This window comes from Natator depressus, chromosome 1, assembly GCF_965152275.1.
Source record: "Natator depressus isolate rNatDep1 chromosome 1, rNatDep2.hap1, whole genome shotgun sequence".
In the NCBI taxonomy this organism is placed as follows: domain Eukaryota; kingdom Metazoa; phylum Chordata; order Testudines; family Cheloniidae; genus Natator; species Natator depressus.
The window spans coordinates 330,821,224-330,840,712 of record NC_134234.1 but is presented as its reverse complement, the minus strand read 5'-3'; positions in this window follow the sequence as shown (position 1 = coordinate 330,840,712).

Sequence of the window (19,489 nt, the reverse complement as noted above, 5' to 3'; positions counted from 1 at the left end):
GTATGCATCCGATGAAGTGAGCTGTAGCTCACGAAAGCTTATGCTCAAATAAATTGGTTAGTCTCTAAGGTGCCACAAGTCCTCCTTTTCTTTTTATAGATTGATGAGCATGCTACAACCTTGGTTTAAAGACGTGTCTTTTAGCGCATGCACTAGAGGCTCATGCCTTACATGCCAGAGGTTCCACGTTTGATCCCAGATGTCGATGATCAGGGTGTGTCAGCATTACCCAAGCAAACAATGTTTGCTTTAATATGGCTAAACTTATATATTTAGGAACAAAGATGTAGGTCATGCTTACAGAATGGGAGATTCTATCCTGTGAAGCAGTGACTCTGAAAAAGATTTGGGGGTGTTGGTGAACACTGAGCTGAACATGAGCTCCAAATGTGACACAGAGGCCAAAAGAGCTAATACACTTGAATGTATAAAAAGCAGAATCTTGAGTAGCCGCAGAGAGGTTATTTTACCTCTATATTTGGCACTGGTGTGACCACTGCTGCAGTACTGTGTCCAGTTCTTATGCTCACAATTCAAGAATGTTGTTGATAAATAGGAGAGAAGAGCCATGAGAATGATTAAAGAATTAGAAAACTTGCCTTATAGTGATAGACTCAAGGAATCATAGAATCATAGGACTGGAAAGGACCTTGAGAGGTCATCTAGTCCAATCCCCTGCACTCCTGGCAAGACTAAATATTATCTAGACCATCCCTGAGGGATGTTTGTCTAAACTGCTCTCAAAAATCTCCAATGATGGAGATTCCACAAACTCCCTAGACAATTTATTCCAGTGCTGAACCACCATGACAGTTAGGAAGTTTTTCCTAATGTCCAACCTAAACTGCCCTTGCTGCAATTTAAGCCCATTGCTTCTTGTCCTGTCCTCAGAGGTTAAGAAGAACAATTTTCCTCTCTCCTCCTTGTAACAACCTTTTATGAAACTGTTATCATGTCCCCTCTCAGTCTTCTCTTCTCCAGACTAAACAAACCCAGTTTTTTCAGTCTTCCTTCATAGGTCATGTTTCCTAGACCTTTAATCATTTTTGTAGCTCTTCTCTGGATTTTCTCCCAGTCATTTGTCCACAGTTTTCCTGAAATGTGGCTCCCAGAACTGGACTCAGTACTTCAGCTGTGGCCTAATCAGCACAGAGCAGATTAGAAGAATTACTTCTCATGTCTTGTTTACAATATTCCTGCTAGTACGTCCCAGAATGTTTTTTGCAACAGTGTTACACTGTTAATTCATATTTAGCTTGTGATCCATTATGACCCCCAGATCCGTTTCTGTGGTATTTCTTTCTAGGCAGTCATTTCCCATTTTGTATGTGTGCAACTGGTTGTTCCTTCCTAAGTGGAGTACTTTGCATTTACCCTTATTGAATTTCATCCTCTTTACATCAGACCGTTTCTCCAGTTTGATCATTTTGAATTTTAATCCTATCTCCAAAGCATTTGCAACCCCTCCCAGCTGGCATAGCCTACAAAAGGGGGGGGGTGAGAAAACCTGTATTTGTGCTGGAAATGGCCCACCTTGATTTTCATGCACGTTGTAAGGAGAGTGGTCACTTTGGATAGGCTATTACCAGCAGGAGAGTGAGTTTGTGTGTGTGGTTTTTGGAGGGGGGCGAGGGGGTGAGAGAACCTGGATTTGTGCAGGAAATGGCCCACCTTGATTATCATACACATTGTGAAGAGAGTGGTCACTTTGGATGGGCTATTACCAGCAGGGGAGTGAGTTTGTGTGTGGGGGAGGCGGAGGGTGAGAAAACCTGGATTTGTGCTGGAAATGGCCCAACTTGATGATCACTTTAGATAAGCTATTACCAGCAGGAGAGTGGGGTGGGAGGAGGTATTGTTTCATGGTCTCTGTGTATAGAATGTCTTCTGCAGTTTCCACAGTATGCATCCGATGAAGTGAGCTGTAGCTCACGAAAGCTCATGCTCAAATAAATTGGTTAGTCTCTAAGGTGCCACAAGTACTCCTTTTCTTTTTGCGAATACAGACTAACACGGCTGTTACTCTGAAACCTACAAACTTTAAAATTGTACTGTATATGCCATTATCTAAACCATTGATGAAGATATTGAACAGAACCAGACCCAGAACTGATCCCGCAGGACCCCACTAATTATGCCCTTCCAGCTTGACTGTGAACCACTGATAACTACTCTCTGGGAACAGTTTTCCAACCAGTTATGCACCCACCTTATAGTAGCTCTATCTAGGCTGTATTTCCCTAGTTTGGTTATGAGAAGACAATATCAAAAGCCTTACTAAAGTCAAGATATATCACATCTATCACTCCCCTACCCCATCCATAAGGCTTGTTGCCACAAAGGTCAATCTATTTAGCTTAACAAAGAAAATGCGAAGGGTGACATGATTACAGTCTCTAAATATTTACAAGGGAAACAGATGTTTAAAAATGGGCTCTTCATTCTAGCAGAGAAAGATACAAGATGATCCAAAAGCTGGAAGTAGAAGCTAGACAAATTCAGACTGGAAATTAAGTGTAAATTATTAACAGTTTGGCTAATTAACCATTGTAACTATTTGCCAATGGTCATTGTGGATTCTCCATCACAGAGAATTTTTAAATCTAGATACGATGTTTTTCTAAAAGCTATCATGTAGGAAATATTTTGTTAGAAGGACCAATCTAGCAATTATTTTGGGGGAGTCACTGGCCTGTGCTATACAGGAGATCAGAGTAGATGACCACAATGGTTCCTTCTGGCCTTGGAATCTATGAATAACTGAATGATCCAAGGTTTTGGTAAATGAGAGTTGGAAAAAAACAGAGAAAGAGGCCCAAACAGGGTGGTACATTTTTGTCATCTTCCACTCTTAGTCTCAAGAAATCTGCTCCATAATGTCTTGTAGGATTCATTATAGAGATACTCATGTCCAATAAACTCAGCCATTATGACCAGGCTCAGAAATACTTTTAGGGCTGATTAAAATAAAAGCTCAGAAACTGTCTTCCCTCAGCAGGGAAGTGTTAATAATGTAGGAATTAATCTTCCTTCTTGGTATCTTTAAGCTTTCCTGAGGAGAAGACTTAGAATGAGATGTTTACAAAGAGGGCCAACTTTATTAACTGCAAACAGGAAGAACACTATGCAAGAACATCCTGTAGCTGTTATAGCTATGGAAATGCCATTAGGAGAGCTTCATTACATATTGCAATACCCTACATTTCAAGCGCTGGACTTCTCTGGAGCTAAGACTTCCAGTTCTACCAAAAAGAAAAGGAGTACTTGTGGCACCTCAGAGACTAACCACTTTATTTGAGCATAAGCTTTCGTGAGCTACAGCTCACTTCATCGGATGCATACTGTGGAAACTGCAGAAGACATTATATACACAGAGACCATGAAACAATACCTCCTCCCACCCCACTCTCCTGCTGGTAACAGCTTATCTAAAGTGATCACTCTCCTTACAATGTGTATGATAATCAAGTTGGGCCATTTCCAGCACAAATCCAGGTTTTCTCACCCTCCGCCCCCCCCCCCCACAACATTCATAAACCAGTCGGAGAACACTTCAATCTCTCTGGGCACGCAATTACAGACATGAAGGTCGCTATCTTACAACAAAAAAACTTCCAATCCAGACTCCAGCGAGAAACTGCTGAATTGGAATTCATTTGCAAATTGGATACTATTAAATAGGCTTAAATAGAGACTGGGAGTGGCTAAGTCATTATGCAAGGTAGCCTATTTCCCCTTGTTTTTTCCTACCCCCCCCAAGACGTTCTGGTTAAACTTGGACTTATGCTGGAAATGGCCCACCTTGATTATCATACACATTGTAAGGAGAGTGGTCAGTCTGGATGATCTATTACCAGCAGGAGAGTGAGTTTGTGTGTGTGGGGTGGGGGGTGAGAAAACCTGGATTTGTGCTGGAAATGGCCCACCTTGATTATCATGCACATTGTAGGGAGAGTGGTCCCTTTGGATAAGCTATTACCAGCAGGAGAGTGAGTTTGTGTGTGTGTGTTTTGGGGGGGGGGGTGAGAAAACCTGGATTTGTGCTGGAAATGGCCCACCTTGATTTTCATACACATTGTAAGGAGAGTGGTCACTTTGGATAAGCTATTACCAGCAGGAGAGTGAGTTTGTGTGTGTGGTTTTTGGAGGGGGGGGTGAGAAAACCTGGATTTGTGCTGGAAATGGCCCAACTTGATTATCATACACATTGTAAGGAGAGTGATCACTTTAGATAAGCTATTACCAGCAGGAGAGTGGGGTGGGAGGAGGTATTGTTTCATGGTCTCTGTGTATAGAATGTCTTCTGCAGTTTCCACAGCATGCATCCAATGAAGTGAGCTGTAGCTCACGAAAGCTTATGCTCAAATAAATTGGTTAGTCTCTAAGGTGCCACAAGTACTCCTTTTCTTTTTGCGAATACAGACTAACACGGCTGTTCCTCTGAGTTCTACCAAACTGTGTGATGACAGATTAATGAAACTGTAAGAAGGACCAATCTTGAACTGAGTGCTCCAAGGAATCACATTGCAAGGACAGCCCACATTGAATATCAGATGTTTTAGGGCTACTCTTGGAGCAGAGCATTTTTGTAGTGATGTAGAAACTTTTGTCTCTGTTAAATTAAAATATTTTTCTAAAAACATCAAAATCATTGTATTTTTATTTTGTTTTAGGTTTAAAAACTCCTTTGAAAATCACTTGGATGCAAGCACAGGAGGTAAGAAATATATTCATAGCAAATAAATAACAAGATATTATTATTTATTTGTATTGTAATAGGGTGTAGGCGCGCCCAGTGTGGCCCAGTACACCACTGTGCTAGGTGCTGTATAAACACAGAACAAAAGTTGTTCCCTGCCCCAAAGGGCTTACAATCTAAATATAAGACAAGAGAGAACAGGTGAATAGAAACAGACAGACGGGGGAGTACAAGGAAACAATTACACATTACTGGCCACCTAGTAAGTTGCTTTGGAATCTTTAGTGGACAAACCAATACCACTGAGGCACCTAAGGGCTCAGTGCTTGGAGACAGACTCCTAGAAAATAGGATTGGGGTTTTCAGAAGCACTAAGCATTGACCTAACTCTAACAGGAGTAGAGCTTTCCAGAGGGCAGCAATTCTGTTTCACAACTTTTGAGGTTTCAAAATTTGTTTTCATTCTGCATTGGAATGGAAACAAAACCTTTCAAATGCTTTTACCATTGTGTTGCAGTGGCTGCTTGCAGATTGAAAAGCGAAAGTTTTCAGTTCCTTTCTTTCTCTCTCATCAGAAGTGACCAGAGAGCTGATCTTAAAAGGCTTCCTGGCGAAAATGTTACTGATACTGATATGTCTATGTGAAACATTTTGGCATTGACAGAACAGCATATTTTGACGGAATTTCATTTAACCGAAAATGTTCCAATCAGCTCTAATAGGAATTGACTTCAATGGGAGCAGGTCTAGGCCAATGCTGACTGCTTTTGAAAATCCTAGCCTATCTGCCCTTCATGTCTCTTTTTAGATATCCCCTGTGCACCAAACTGCCCTTTATTCATTTTCTTGGGTGACTAGATGCTATTTTAGCGGCTCGAATACCTTTAGACGTCTTGCCCATGCTAGGCTATTTCTGGTTTTTCCTCTTCTTGGCTGATTGAGAAGAACCCCTACAAACACATGCGTTTTGATTCCCGCAGACTAAAAATCAGAAGCTCAACAAAGAGTGGACCTTTCATTGATTAAATCCAACAGCAAGTGAAACGGCTGCTTCATCTTCTCTGAGATACCCTACTTAGCAAGTCTATGACCTACACCATGGTATTTTGAGCTGCCAGCTTTGCCATCTCATTTCAAGGTAATCTGTGCAGAATCTAGTGAGAAAATGCTTTGGACAGTGCAGTATAGAATTAGGATGATTTACTCTCATTGCTTCAAGCTAGTAGACTCAGTGCCGAAAATAAAATCCATTTTGCTGTCGCTCTACCTACCTCCTTTATTGAAAACCTAAATTAGAGCATGTTGTACAGAGGCTGTTTGACATGCCTGACAGAATGGATTGTACTTGCATTCCAGTCCATCCCTTAATAATGCCATCTGAGTTCTTAGTCCCACGTGAGCTTCCCAATAGCAGACTGTAGTAGCTGATTTTTCTCCTCCCTAGTTAAATAAACATGACACTTTGCGGCCATTACAACCTCAATTAAATAACAGCCTATCATTCCAAAGGAACATAATCAAAGTTGCTTTAGCCTAAATCCATTTTATTGACCATCAAATCAACAAGATTCATCTCATCAGCAAGCTTCTGATAAGTGTCTTGCAGAAGGCAGTGCTAAATCAAATGGAAGAGAACTGACTGCCTTGGAAAGAGGTTCAGAAGATCCCTCACTCTTGCTTTTGCTTCTTTAAATCTGTCATAATTTCATTTAGGTGAGCTGTACTAGTGTATTAAGAGTCCCTGATCAGTTTCCATCATGCAACTTCTGTCAGATAGCTTGACTAGAATCATGTGCTGCCTTGACTTACAAGCACGTGTATCAGTTAGAAGCTGGTATGCAGATACAAACTGGAAAAAATACATCCAATTAGGAACTGTCTGTTTTTATGCATAACTGTTTCCCTAGACAGGTTTGTTTAGCAGAAACATTTGCAAAATTTAGCAAAGCTGTCGCGCTGGGTGGGATCATGAAAATGTATTGCTGTAATTCAGTCATGCTTGTGGCCTATAACTCCACACTTCATTCGTGTAACCCTTCTGCCAGGTGGAATCAGCAGTGGCAAGGGTTGGGTTCAATATCTAGCGGTTCCTTTTTAACAATACAACCCAGAACCAGCTCAAGCACCTGGGAAACCTGGATAAGTAACATGGGAAAATTACACACCACCCATGGGTGCCTCTAAGAGGCAATACTTCCCTTTTTGCAAGCACTGAGTCTGTGTGTAGAAAATAAACTTTTAATAAAGAGGGACAAGTAACCCATCATTAATTTGGAAAACACTGCAAGCATGATTCAGAAGCATATGACTATGCACAAAACACCCACCTCAGAGTACTTTGAGCAATGTCCTCTGCCTTACGTTCTCACATTGAGGCGAGAAAGTCCAACCAACAAAAGTTCCTTCAATGTGCCACTCACAGTTGTTTTCCTTGGTCAATGAAGACCCAAAGTTCAGAGGTGCATTCGCATGAGTTCACCTCTCACCTGTGGGGGAAGGCTGCTTGGCTCACTCTGCCTTGGTTGGTCTGCCACCGCTCACTCCATCAGCTGCTTGCTCTGCCACCGCTCACTCGCTCCACCATCGGCTGCTCCACTGCTGGCCGTTCACCCACTCCACCATTGGCCGTTCCCTAACGTCCAACCTAAAGCTCCCTTGCTGCAATTTAAACCCATTACTTCTTGTCCGATCCTCAGAGGTTAAGAAGAACAATTCTTCTCCCTCCTCCTTGTAACAACCTTTTAGGTATTGAAAACAGTTATCATATCCCCTCTCAGTCTTCTCTTTTCCTGACTAAACAAACCCAATTTTTTCAACCTTCCCTAATAGGTCATGTTTTCTAGACCTTTAATCATTTTTGTTGCTCTTCTCTGGACTTTCTCCCATTTGTCCACATCCGTCCTGAAATGTGGCACCCAGAACTGGACACAATACTCCAGTTGAGGCTTAATCAGTGTGGAGTCGAGCGGAACAATTACTTCTCGTGTCTTTCTTACAACACTCCTGCTAATACATCCCAGAATGATGGTCGCTTTTTTGCAACAGTGTTACACTGTTGATTCATATTTAGCTTGTGGTCCACTATGACCCCCAGATCCCTTTCTGCAGTACTCCTTCCTAGGCAGTCATTTCCCATTTTGTATGTGTGCAACTGATTGTTCCTTCCTAAGTGGAGTACTTTGTATTTGTCCGTATTGAATTTCATCCTATTTACTTCAGACCATTTCTCCAATTTGTCCAGATCATTTTGAATTTTAATCCTATCCTCCAAAGCACTTGCAACCCCTCCCAGCTTGGTATCGTTCACAAACTTTATAAGTGTATTCTGTATGCCATCTTAACTGCAAGACCATCTTTCCTCTCAGTTTAGCTGCTTTATTGGTATTATTTTTCTTATCCCTCTGCGTGTAAATCCAGCTCTCAGTGATAATGTGATATTAACTGTACAGGCCTGTGAGGGAGACTATAGCATTTCTATGCCTAAGAGGCCATTATTTTAATGTATGATATTTCAGAATTTCCTCCAAGGGCATATAGCTCCTGAAGGGTTGCAAGATATTGGACCTTAAACCTGTCACTGGTGCAGGACTGAATAGAGCTGGGGTGGAATATGTTTTTTAAGTGATTCATTGCTAAAACTGGCAAGTTCAGTTCACTCTTAGTTGTGAATGTGTGTCTATATGCATAAACCTTAAGTACAGGCAGTTCTACTGGCTCCACAGATCGTTATTATAGTAATTAAGACAGTGGGTGAAATATTCCTGTCCTTATCTAGATAAAGCTCCCCACTAACTTCAAGTGTTTTAAGTTCACTTAGCAAACAGCAGTTTTTGTCCTTGAAAACTATTTCCTTGTAAGTAAATAATCCAAGCTGAAAATTGCAACAAGCAAAAATCTAACTGTAATAGGGTGCTTGGAGGGTCAGGAAGCCTAGTGATTCGTGCACCTAACTTTCAGCCTCTTGCTTCCATAGCAGAGCTGATTCAGTCTATAAGGAGGTCTGGTAGGGGGACCTGAGTTCTCCCTCTTCACCAGGTTCCCGCAGGAGCATATTTCTGATAGCCTAGAGCCCAGTAGCACGCTCAAACCACGACCAGCAGCTGGAATTCCAATTGTTTTGCTTATTGCTGAAAGCAGCTAAAAGAAGGCCTTTCTGAAACCTTAGCACAACTAACAGACCAGGAGGGGAGAGTGAAGTGACTGACTTTGAGGAGTAAACATGACCCTCTGCCCTCCTGACCTAAGTCATTTTTCCAAAGCATGCAGTTTTTCAAGATGGAAAGTCTGGCAATAGTTAACTATTGCTATGTGAATGACAGCTGGTTATCTGAAGGAAAACTACAGGCCGCAAAACTCCACACTTTAGGGCTCTGTCTACACTACAGACCTTACGGCTGTAGCGGTACAGCTGTGCCGCAGTAAGGTCTCCGTGTAGCTCCTCTCCTGCCGGCGTAATTAAACCACCCCCAACGAGTGGCGGGAGCTATGTTGGTGGGAGAGTGTCTTCCACATCAGCACTTTTGTCAGTGAACCTTATGTCGGTCGGGGTGTGGTTCTTTTCACACCCCTGACTGACACAAGTTATACTGACAAAAGTGCTAGTGTATATACAGCCTTAGCTTCAGCTCAGCAGTTTTTGTTTTTTTGATGAACAAGCTACGGAATTTTAACAAATTGGGTATAAAAAGAGGAAGTAATCTGAGCTCGATGGACACTTGAATGCTTGGACACCTCTCAAGTGCCCCTGCGGATGGAAGGCCGGCCACTGGATGTTTGCAGTTATCCACTCAAGACCTCCTCGAGTCAAGACTGTGGGTAAATATGAATCTGGGATTTTGGGGGGTGTTTTACTGACCTGTTGCGGACGTGTGTAGGTGCTGGAGACTAAACAAAGTAATGCTTTATGTGAGCGCATTCTTGTGTTGCGCTGTTTCTGCCAGCCACCTATCGGCTGGACGGCCGTGTCTCCATTGATTCGTTTCCTGTCACCTTCACACCAAGAGTAAAACTTACCAAGAGCTTTGGGTTCATAAACTCTGGGTAACAGTTCCAGCCCAGGGCCCTGTGTGAAGCAACATCAGCAGGTCCTTCCAGCAGAGAGACTAAGTCCACTGCCCTGGGTTACTTCCTACCCCTGTCTCTTCAGTGTAGGGCGTGGTCACTATAGTCCAGTCTGTAGTGGCTCAACTTGAGCAACACCCACCTTGTGGGCCTTTTATGGCATCCTGCCATGGCCTCAGGTCCCTCTGGGCAAGGCAGACATGAGAATGGAGGGGCCTAACCCACAATGTCTCTAGAGTTCATTCACTCAGTTCACTCACATGCTCCTTTGTCTTCTCAGCAGTGTCACCTCGGTCAGGGACGCAGCGCTTCTTCCCGGTGACTGTCCCAGCAGTCAGGCTCCTGCTGATGCTCCCCTCATGCAGGGAGGCAGCTAGCTCCTGCTTCTTCCCAAGTTAGCCCCCAACTGAGACAGGTTCTCTCCTTTTCTTCTCCCTCCAGGCCTAGCACAGGCTGCAGGTATTGCGGGGCAGGGCTGGCTGGGCCCATAGGCGCTCTCTAATCCTTTTTGTGCTGGTGAGAGGTTTCTCAGCTTCATCACTTTGGCCACATCGCTGTCAGTGTGGCTCAAGCTCTTTCATGCACCTTTGCCTTCTATTATCTTTGCCCTTCAGTAAGTTTTCAGATGCTCCTATAATGGTGATGCTATTTATGCTAAAGCACATAGAATTAGACTGTGTCTTGGACTGCATACCCGTGCAGAGGAGTAAGACCATCACCTTACTACTAGGGCTGGATGAATGTTATTTATTTATTTGTCTGCAAATAGTAAATTCACCAAAACCTGCATTTTTCAGGGCTCCAAAAATATTTATGAATTTGACACATTTTTCGGGGGAGGAACTGAGGCACCATTCAAAAAGTGAGTGCCAGAGAAGATGGAGGTGTTACCTTTCTTATAAGTTTTAACCCAGTGGTCAGAGCACTTATCTGAAGGTAGGAGACCCCCAGTTCAATTCTCCCCTCTGCTTGATATGGAGAAGGGATTGGCACATAGGTCTCCCATGTTGCAGAAGAGTGCCCTCACCAAGGGGCTATGGGGTATTCTTCATCTCTCCACTCAAAGCTGTTCCACTGGGTACAACTTATTAAATAGTCATTGGAGCAGGGACATGAACTGGATCCTCCACATCCAGCCATTTTGAGACTCTAGCCCAGGGGTTCTCAAACGTCATTGCACAACCCCCTTCTGACAACAAAAATTACTACACGACCCCAGGAGGGGGCACTGAAGCCTGAGTCTGCCTGAACCCCACTGCCCCAGGTGCAGGGGGTGGGCCAAAGCCCAAGGGCTTAAGCCCCAGGCAGGGGCCTGCAACCTGAGCCCCACAACTCAGGGCTGAAGCCCTTGAGCTTCAGCACCAAGCGGTGGGGCTCGGGCTTCAGATTTGGCCCCATGCCCCAGCAAGTCTAAGCCAGTCCTAGCAACCCCATAAAAACTGGGTCACAGCCCACAATTTGAGAACTGCTGCTCTAGCCCTTTAAAACCATCAAATGTTTCATTCAATCCAAAATGGACTTTTTCGATTTGCCAGCATTTTTTGGAATTTTCAAATTCAGTTTGACTCTTTCTTTCTTTCTTTCTTTCTTTCTTTCTTTCTTTCTTTCTTTCTTTCTTTCTTTCTCAGAACAAAAAATCAATTATTTGCCCAGCTCTTTGCTAGGTCCGTAGGCAAACAGGAGTCAGCAGGTATCGCACACCTGCTACTGACTGCAAGGAAGCAGGAAGTGGACTCTGTCTTCAACATACTGAACAGCACAGCTGAGCCAGTTCAGGGAAGTGTGTGTGCTATTATCAGGGGTGGGGCGGACAGGAGGCTGCCATCCCCACAGTGGAAATATTGGGAGAGCAGATCTATGTTTCCACCACCCTTCCCAGCCTGGAGCTGGCTGTACCCCCCAGCCCCGAGTTTCAGTAGCTCCTTTTGCTCCGCCTCCCACCCATTTCCCCCATTCACAGGGAGCTTCTCACTCCCGCCCCCCATCATAATTGGCAGCTGATATAGGCCAACAGCAAATTACTCCATGCTCCTTTCATAGCAAGGGAGAAGCAGGGAGGAAAATGTGCCCCGGGGTGTGCCTCCCTGAGATCTGCGTCTTGAGTGGTCCAGTTTATGCAGCATCCCTTGCTCAGAGTTGCACCTAAGGGCACAATCTATTTTATAGACTTAGGCCTGGTCTACACTAGAAAATTAAATCAGCTTAACTACATCACTCGGGGTGTGAAAAATCCACACCCCTGAGCAGCGTTGTGAGGCTGACCTAACCCCCAGTGTAAACAGAGCTAGGTCGAGTTAAGAATTCTTCCGTCGACATGGCTACCGCCTCTCGGGGAGGTGAATTACTTACACTGATGTGGGAACCCCTCCTGTCAGCAAGGCAGTGTCTACACTGAAGCGTTACAGCGGGGCAGCTGCAGCATTTTAAGTCTAGACGTACCCTGTTAGGTCTCTTTAAGTATATTGTGATATGCCTGGCTTCCCTGAATAAGTTCTTCTTTAGCACTTCACAAAGGCCCAATAGCCTCCATTTATCTAATCTATATCTCTGGTAGACTTGTTCTTCTGTGAGGTATAGACAAGTAAGCCTGGCCTGATTAATGGTGCTAACAGGATAAACATGGTTCCCTCCTCTCTGTACTATTCCACTGTGTCTTAAAATCAATAGCTTTTCAAAACAAAGGGCAGTAGAGTAGTTTTTCTCAAGGAAGCACTGGGCTTAGAACACAGTGGTACAAACTATAAAAGCATAAGTGTTTTCCACAAATGGTATTCACTGTGAATTTCATCCCCTTTTTTTCTGTTCACAGTTTATTTAAAAACCAATCCAGATTTCTGTGAATGCATTTGTTATGCGTAAGATATCCCCAAATAATTTTCATGAGCAATATTCAAGCTATGGCTTGTTCGCTTTGGTTCCCCCAGGCCTTCGTGAGCTTTGACAGTAATAAAATTGGTCACTGATGCCATGGTCCAGCAAATCCCTTAAGTACGTGTTTAAATTTAAGCAGGTGAGTAGTCCAATTGACTTCAATGGGATTTCTCATGTGCCTAAAGTTAAGCAGGTGCATAAATGCTGTGTTGGGTGAAATTTGCTGGGTCCAAATGAGCAACTCCACAGTGAGAGTCATACAATCTGCGCTGTGATGTGACTCGTCACCAAAGTCACATGATATTGTTTCAGCTCCCTGACTGAATGACGTACGAATGGATAAAGCAGTTCTGATACTAACATCAGGATGAATATTCATCTGTGCTAATATCTCGTCCTAAAGTTTCCCTCCTATATCCTTGTCTCTGATGGCAACCCGGTCAACCTCAGCATCAGTTACCGCAGCTTCAGCTCTTGTGACCAGCACATTGGGAGGGGGCCGAATCGAAGCTCCACCCATCCGTCCCACTCTTGTCTACTCTCCTCACTCCTGCTCCAGGTAGAGAGTACCAGATGGGTATTATCCACTTCCCCCTGCGTGCCCATTCCCATGGTAGGCTGGGGATATAAGCAGGTTCTTTCTTCCTCTAATATCCCTGTGGCAAGCATGATGGCTGCCATATTGGCCGACATACTGGGGATTGAACTGGGGATCTCCATAGCTAAAAGCATGAGCTGCTGCAGCTTGAGCTAAAAAAAAAGCCACCCTTTGCTAGCTGCAGCTTTGGTGGGCAGGCACAGAGGGGCTTTATAACACACACTCACTAGTAGGTTAAACAAACATTCACACCAGCTCACAATTTCACCCTAACAATTTTGAGAAGGCAGAAAAAGAAGTGAGTCAAGAAAATAAGGCACCTGAAATTATAGTCTGACAGACAACTATTCAAATTTAATGTCCAGCGTGTAGCTCAAATGATCTCAAAACATTATCTGCACTAGCTGCTATGGAGAATTTCACACTGGAATCCAGTGTTGCTATGCGTGCAAAGCCCTCTGGTAGTGATAATAGATTCTGCTATATAGTCTTATGCCTGCATAGATTTTGCATATAAATGCAGATGTGAGAATTTGGGAAAACCCACCAGGGAGGAAAACACACACTTTACAAAGTTCATGAGTTGATACAGACAGCATATTACTGCAATGGTACCCTGTCACCACCATAATCATCCTTCATATATGGTTGTGACATTCCATACAAAGCATGCCATGTAAGATATCATATGAAAGGTCATGATCTGCAGAAACCTGTTGTTCTGTCCAAATATGTAAATCCTTAGTGTGTATAAAGTTATGAAATTTTGATGTATGGTTGTTACTGAAATATGCTGTAAGTTTGCTCATGACTAAGGCTCTGTGTTTGTCATGGAGGTCACAGAGGACACGGATTCCATGATGTTCCATGACCTCTGTGACTTCTGCAGCAGCCATGCAGCTGGCCTGGGAGCCACCTGAGCAGCTCAGGCAGCCCCTGGGCCAGTTGCACTGGCTGCTGCTGGGGCAGTGTTGGGACCCCCACTCCCCAGCAGCAAGAGTTGAGGGGGAGGCTCAGGGCTGGGGATTGGGGTGTGGGGCAGTGCTTACCTGGGGGGGCTCCCCAGAATGGCGACAGGAACTCCCCTCCCCCAGCTCCTAGGTCCATGTGCTGCCTCTGCCTGCAGGCAGCGCCACCACAGCTCCCATTGGCCGTGGTTCTCAGCCAATGGGAGCTGCAGAACTGGGCCTTGGGGTGGAGTAGAGGCAGAACGTAGAGCTAGGGGCTTGATGTCATTGCTTCCCAGGAGCTGGGTAGGGAACCTGCCCTAGTCCCGCCAACTCCCCCGCCAGCACCCACGGTGCCCACCCGGGCTGCACCCCTCCCCCCTGCGCACCCACAGCATCCCCTTGGGTCACACCCCCGGAGCACCCATGGCACCCCCAAGGATGCCCTCCTGTTTTCCGCCCCCCAAAGTTTTAGTCAGGGGTATATAGTAAAAGTCATGGATAGGTTATGGGCCATGAATTTTTGTTTACTGCCCATGACCTGTCCATGACTTTTACTAAAAATACATGTGACTAAAATGTAGCCTTACTAATGACATACAAAGGATCCGCAGCCAGGAGGGTGTTCAATGACCCTTAATCAACAGGGGAGTTCTAATCAAGGGATTTACAGTTCAATGACAGCTGCCCAAGCACTGCATAATGGGGACTGCTCAACTCTGTGACTCAGTTGCCTAAGACCACACCAGGGGGGTTGCTCAACCCAGTGACTCAGCAAAGCCCACCAGGACATGTCTGGCCAAGTGTCTTCTAGGCACATGGACAAAGGATATAAAATAGGGAACAGTGGCAACATGCCTTTGCCTTTCTCCTCCCCCACCTACACTGGAAGCAACAAGAATGCTGAGAAGATGAAAACTTCAGCTGAGGTGACTGATCCAGGTTTTGAGAGGGAAACCTGTGTATTATGAACTGTAACATCCAGTGGGGTGAGAAAATTGCTGGATTTAAATATTGCCTAATGCAATAAGGTTTAAAATTTAGATTGTGCATTTATCTTTTGTTTTCTTTGATTACTACCTCCGACCTCTTATGCCAACCACTTATAATCACTTAAAATCTATCTTTTGTAGTTAAAAATCTGTTTTATATTTTACCTAAAACAATGTGGTTTGGTTAAGTGCTTGGGAAATCTCAGCTCAGGTACAAAGACTGGTGCACATCCTCTCCACGTTGCGGGAGGGGCGGACTGGGTTATAAACTTACACTGGTCAGGCTTCTGACCTGGGCAGTATGGTCCAGCACTGGAATGCAAGGCTGGGGAGATGGGGGAATTGGCTGGCACCTTTCTCTGTGTGATTCATGAGTGGCTTTGGGAGCATTCATGCAATCTAGCTGGGTGTGGGGCTCCACATGCTGCTGTGCTGAGTGATAACAGCACCTGGAGGGGTTTGCTGCTTGTCATTAGCAAAGTATTTTGAGAGGCAGCCCAGGCTGGAGAGTTAAGGAGGCACAGCGGTACCCCAGTTCCAGATTGTACCTCAGGGATCCTGTCACAACTCCCTATCTTCCTTCTCACACATTCCCAATTTCTTTTCTTTGTGTTACTTGCAGTAACTTACTGGTACCCAGATAGAACAGAATTTTGAGAAGCAACTTTCTGCATCAATAGCCTTTTCCTAATATCACTTATATTATGTTTTTCCATGGCTCCCACAGTTCTTTATTCACCATGTCATGGCCCACTGGGACACTGGAATCCTTCAGTGGGTTTGCTGGATGGCACAGAAACACTTCTCTCTTGCCTCACTTTCCTTCTAGGGAAAGGAACTTGTCTTCTGGCCATCTGGAAGCACCTGGTGCCATGGATGGGGTTTTGGGATACAAAATCTTTTGGCTAGCCAGACCTTTCCAGCATCTCAGTTTCAGTAACAGTCTACCTAGTGCATGGGTCTTCTACACACATGATTATTTCTTCATGGAGAAGAACTCAGAGTCATGATGTCTACTGAAATATATTATCGTGTGCAGCTGTTTCCTGCCTATGCCTAAAACTGACACTAAAGAGAGGAATGATACTTTGAATTTGTGCTTATCCACACAGTGGTAAGTTTTGTTTGAGCTACTGAGAGAAGGCAACTATTTACTATTACTACACCCAACCCTGTTTTCTGGGAATAACAGAAATAGGCTAGTGAAGTCCAGTATGCTGAAATGGGATGCCAGGGGACAGCCTGGAGTGGAGAATACACACACATACACACAAAGAGTTTTTTGAATTTCTTCCAAGATCTTAGTGAATGAATAAAATAATCCCAATGAAATGATCTATTGAGAATTTAAGAAAAACAACAGAGCATGAGGCCATTAAAAAGTAAAGGAGCAGCTCAACCCTAGTTGCAAGGGGAGATGGAGAAGCAAAAAGAAATAGTCTGCTTGGTAAGAAATCTGTCCATTCTCTCAAAAAGCTCTTCAAGGCCCTGATGCTGCAATGAACTCCATGCAGGTAGATCTCTGGCTCAGCATTGGAGACAATCGGCATCTCACAGGCATAGAAGCCTGTATCTAAGGGGTATTATGAGGAGGCACTGACCCCCCCCCCTGGAAATTTCTATGACTGCCTGTAGAAATAAGATGCATTCCATGTTTTTACCTTGTTTCTTTGTTTGAGTTGCCTCATATGAGTGATTGTAAGCCTACGGCCACACAGCAGTACTCACAATTCTGGTAGCTGTCAAGGGCTGAGGTGTGTGTTACTGACCATCTTTCAGCTAAGCAAAGTGTGGAGACCGCATTATATTGCTGCTCTAATAAAAGATGTGTCACACTGGTAAGAAAACGACTGCAAAGAGGGCCTTTGCAGGAAGGCATACTACAAAGTTTGCAGAGTAGCAAAGTGCGGACACCATGTTCCATGCTGGAGTTTCTGTGCCTAGACCCTGCCTACCTGTTTAGAGGGAAAAGAAGAAGAGAGAAAGGGAGAGAGTTCCTTTCGAACTGAGGACTTGTCTACGCTGGTGCAGATGTGCTGCTGTAACACTTAGTGAAGTCACTACCTACGCCAACGGAGAACTTCTCCTCCCCGAGAGGTGGTAGCGATGTCGATGGGGGAAGATCTCCCGTCAACATAGCACTGTCTACACCATGAGTTCAGTTGGTCTAACTGCATCGCTCAGGGGTGTGGGTTTTCCACACGCTTGAGTGACATTGTTATACCGACATAAGTTTGTAGTGTGGACCAGGGCTGAGAGAGAGGAGAAAGCTCCTTTTGGAGAGCATGAGAGCGTGTGGATGGGCTGCCTGAAACTGAAATGCTACTCTAGAACTGAGAGGGAGAAACTTCAGATGGACTCCAGGGACTGTGACACTACTGCAGAGTCCAGGGGAACACAAAGATTGACAGAGTTGTGAGCACCTTCTCTGTTAAAGCTGAAAAGGCCTTTTGTTTTCCTTGTAGGCTGTACTCACCCCCTGAAAATACTGGGGGAATGGGAGCTGATACAGTTTTTATCAAGTCTGGATTTTCCTATTGGAAAAATGAACTTTCTCAAAGCAAAGATTTAATCAAACGTGAAAATTGCTTCATTCATTTGAATGCAGTGGGTGATTGGACTCAGCAAGGAAATGAGAAGCTACAGGTAATTTGCTGTTATTTCTACATTTCTGTGACAATCAGGATCCAGACACTTCAAGGGGAGAACAAAGCATCTGTACTCCAAAGAATATGCAATTGAATAAACTGTTTGTATACAATATTACTGTGTATAAATATATGTCAAGTAAGGTCTCTTATGTAAGCTTGTAATGTTCTGAACCTGATGGTCATTATGAAATATGTATGCAAACTGTGGTTATGAATTTATGTGTTTATGTATATAAAACTGTCCTCATAATTTGTGATTTAACATTCAGCTCCACTTCACCACAGTGACAATTCTTGGGGCAGAGTTGCTTCCTGGGACAGAGTATTCATATCTGGCTCTAGCATTCTGAAAGAGGAGATTGACTGCAATATCAGTTGGCAGCTCCTTCACGGAGCCATGAGCACGGGCGTGTTCTTGGTGTGGTTCACCCCCGTCCCTGACACCTGCTCCTTCTGCGGTGTGAGGGAGACCTTGGCGCACCTGTATGTGGCGTGCGCCAGGTTGTAGCCCCTATTCCGGCTCCTCTTAGATATCCTGTTATGTTTTTGGCTGCTCTTTTCCCCTCACCTCTTTATCTCCCACTCCCAAGACGAGAAGGCGGGTGGTGGTGGTCGGGGACTCTCTCCTCCGGGGGACTGAGTCATCTATCTGCCGCCCTGACCGGGAAAACAGAGAAGTCTGCTGCTTGCCAGGGGCTAAGATTCGCGATGTGACGGAGAGACTGCCGAGACTCATCAAGCCCTCGGATCGCTACCCCTTCCTGCTTCTCCACGTGGGCACCAATGATACTGCCAAGAATGACCTTGAGCGGATCACTGCGGACTACGTGGCTCTGGGAAGAAGGATAAAGGAGTTGGAGGCGCAAGTGGTCTTCTCGTCCATCCTCCCCGTGGAAGGAAAAGGCCTGGGTAGGGACCGTCGAATCGTGGAAGTCAACGAATGGCTACGCAGGTGGTGTCGGAGAGAAGGCTTTGGATTCTTTGACCATGGGATGGTGTTCCATGAAGGAGGAGTGCTGGGCAGAGACGGGCTCCATCTTACGAAGAGAGGGAAGAGCATCTTTGCCAGCAGGCTGGCTAACCTAGTGAGGAGGGCTTTAAACTAGGTTCACCGGGGGAAGGAGACCAAAGCCCTGAGGTAAGTGGGAAAGCGGGATACCGGGAGGAAGCACTGGCAGGAATGTCTGTGAGGGGAGGGCTCCTGCCTCATACTGGGAATGAGGGGCGATCAACAGGTTATCTCAAGTGCTTATATACAAATGCACAAAGCCTTGGAAACAAGCAGGGAGAACTGGAGGTCCTGGTGATGTCAAGGAACTATGACGTGATTGGAATAACAGAGACTTGGTGGGATAACTCACATGACTGGAGTACAGTCATGGATGGTTATAAACTGTTCAGGAAGGACAGGCAGGGCAGAAAAGGTGGGGGAGTAGCACTGTATGTAAGGGAGCAGTATGACTGCTCAGAGCTCCGGTACGAAACTGTGGTAAAACCTGAGTGTCTCTGGATTAAGTTTAGAAGTGTGTGCAACAAGAGTGATGTAGTGGTGGGAGTCTGCTATAGACCACCGGACCAGGGGGATGAGGTGGATGAGGCTTTCTTCCGGCAACTCACGGAAGCTACTAGATCGCATGCCCTGATTCTCATGGGTGACTTTAATTTTCCTG